General features: G+C 44.7%; 1 protein-coding gene across 1 annotated transcript in view; it reads left to right on the top strand.

The window, feature by feature from the left end:
- The first annotated feature begins 136 nt into the window (after positions 1-136).
- The window catches only part of LOC101859939, a 58,434-nt gene continuing 55,919 nt past the window's right edge, over positions 137-2,651 (top strand). The window contains exon 1 of the mRNA XM_005100059.3: positions 137-1,275. The gene's annotated coding sequence lies outside the window, so the exon portion shown is untranslated. The remainder of the gene's footprint in view (positions 1,276-2,651) is intronic.

Genomic DNA, 2,651 nt, shown 5'->3' with positions numbered 1-2,651 from the left:
TCTCTCTCTCTCTCTCTCTCTCTGACCTCTTCCCTGTCATCTCACCGCCTCTCTTCCTCTCCTCTCTTCTCTCCTCCCCTCTCGTGCCACTGCGGCAGCGCAGGGAGCTAGCTCTAGCTCACTCTGTATTGAGCGACACGTACAAAATGACGCCACTCACCCACTAGGAGCTACATTCCGCTGTGAGAGGCGAGCGAGCGGCGCGCGTGAGCGGTGCATACGGATCCGGATTACTCACTCGGCTCTTTCGCTCGCACCCCCGCTGTACAAACTCGACGCAGAACGGGCGAAACCCAGGGGAAATTTTGGAGGGCGTTTTTCAAATTGTTGTGAAGAAACGCGCAACAACAGGCTTCAGTCAGTCGTAGTGGTGGGGGGAAAGAAAATTTGAGCTCGAGTGTGCGAGTGTGTGGGTTTTTTTCAACTTGTTGAGCTTCCTCGGACTGAGTAGGGACATTCTTTTGGAGATAGTGTCCAGCGAACATTTTTGTTTACGGAGCGTTTTTGTCTTAGTGATAGGTTTGTGTTCCCGGACGAACTGATAGTGTTGATATTTTAGAGTAACCTGGCTGCTATTTTACTTATTTCCCCCTTTACGTTTCAAACTTCCCCGCCCAGTGCACTGATATACACCGTCTCTCCTTTCCCGCTCATTTTGAAAAAAAAAATCATCCTATAATACTTTCGGACGGAACATTTTGAGACATGATCGCACACACACCTGTTGTTTGATGCCAGTTGAATGACAACTTGGGCCGAATCGTAGATAAAAAAAAATCCACCAAAAACGGAAATAAACACCGCAGATTTTCACCGACTGTGATCCGGCTTGAAGTTGTTTTGTTTTGCTGTTGTTTTTTTTTTTCGTTTGAACGCGTGACTTTTTAGAGAAGGCAGACAATACAGGTGGATAACGGAAAAGGCAAAGAGTCTGTAGTCAGTCAGTAGACACTGACAGGACGAGAAGCAGAATGTGAGCCATCATCGCACACACACACACACACACACACACAGACACAGCACGCACGCGCACGCACGCGCAAGCACGCACGCGCTTCCTCGTTTTTCCTCTACTGCTCTGGGATCGGCGTAGTATGATCTTGTCTCAAGACTGATGGGGCTACAGATCTATACTAACGGATGTGTGTAGCCGCGGAGGGTGGGGAGCAAGCAAGGACTGACTGTGTGGTGTGTAGCTGCTGATGGCACATTGCGATGTTGTGTTTTTCCCACTTGCTGCTGAGTGAGGGAGCCCTTCTTTCGGGTGTGTTGATGGTGAGTACTGTAGGATACTCAACAGATTCTACGACGAGGCATAATACTATAAGATAAGATAAGATGCTCAACAGATTCTACGACGAGGCATAATACTATATAAGATAAGATAAGATAAGATAGGCCTTCTCAACAAATTCTACAACAAGCCATAATGCTATAAGATACTTGTCTCTAGATTCTGACACTTTAGTTTGGTATTTCACCACATACACTCACACACACACACGCTCACGCGCACACGCTCACGCGCACACCCACGCACACACACACACACACACACACACACACACACACACACAAACATACTCACACACGCAGGCTTACAGTCACATTCATAATATAAATGAACAGTAATATGAACAACGATAACGTTAAGCTAGATTTAGATACATACTTAGTATTCTGATTGTGACTCCGTAAAAATGTACGGTTTTTTACATAATTTTTTCGACATGCCACGATCATTATGTAAGAAATACAATGTAGATTCTAGATGTTTTTTAACAGCCCTGTAGACACAAATAAGATCTTTTTGGAGGCCTAGGCTACTTCTCTCCTGCCTGTCAGGACCAACCGAGACTGAAAGCGATACAACATTCAGGCAGAAAGACAGGAATACAGTTACTCGCTAAAGATTCTCTCTGCTCCCTCCCCCTCACCCCAGCCCACCCCCACCCCTATACTCGCAATATTTGAACTCGGGTTTTCCCGCTCAATTCGAAACAAAATAATCATCCTGAACTTTTGAGCAGAACGGTCCAGGATATGATCGCACACACACAAACACACCTGTCTCGTGACATTTGAATGGTATCTAGATTATCTAGCTGTAAATCGAAAAACCAACGCAAATAGAACTGGCTGCTTTTTCTTTCCTTGTACTTACGACATCTTTTGTATTTTTGTCCTTCTCTTGTGAACTGCTATTTCCAGGGTGGCTTGATAGTTGTGAAGCAGATTTTTTGATTTTGAAACTAAGCCTAGAGAGGTGAGCAGCCTGATTCCTCTTTTGGACTTCTCTGTTGACATCCACCCCTAGGCGCCCATACTCTTATGACCTTCTGCAGTTACGAGCACCGAAAAAACTTTCTAAAACAAGCAACAACAAAAAAGCAGATAGAAATTCTCCCCACTCGAGGTTCAAACTCGGGTCTTTAGCATGCGACAGAGAAATCACACCATAACATATGCGCCAATAAGGCATTTTTGTAAATAATGATGGATTATGATAGAATATGTTACCAAGGGACAAGCGAATGTTAAAATTAAAAGAAAAAGAAAAAAGAGTGGAGCTTTTAAGGCATGCTAATGAATTTAATGAATATGGTGGAATTCCAGAGTTGTAGACAAATCTCTAGCCCCCCCCCCCCCCC

Source organism: Aplysia californica, unplaced genomic scaffold, assembly GCF_000002075.1.
Source record: "Aplysia californica isolate F4 #8 unplaced genomic scaffold, AplCal3.0 scaffold00234, whole genome shotgun sequence".
Classification (NCBI taxonomy): domain Eukaryota; kingdom Metazoa; phylum Mollusca; class Gastropoda; order Aplysiida; family Aplysiidae; genus Aplysia; species Aplysia californica.
This window is presented reverse-complemented; position numbering and strand designations above follow the sequence as displayed.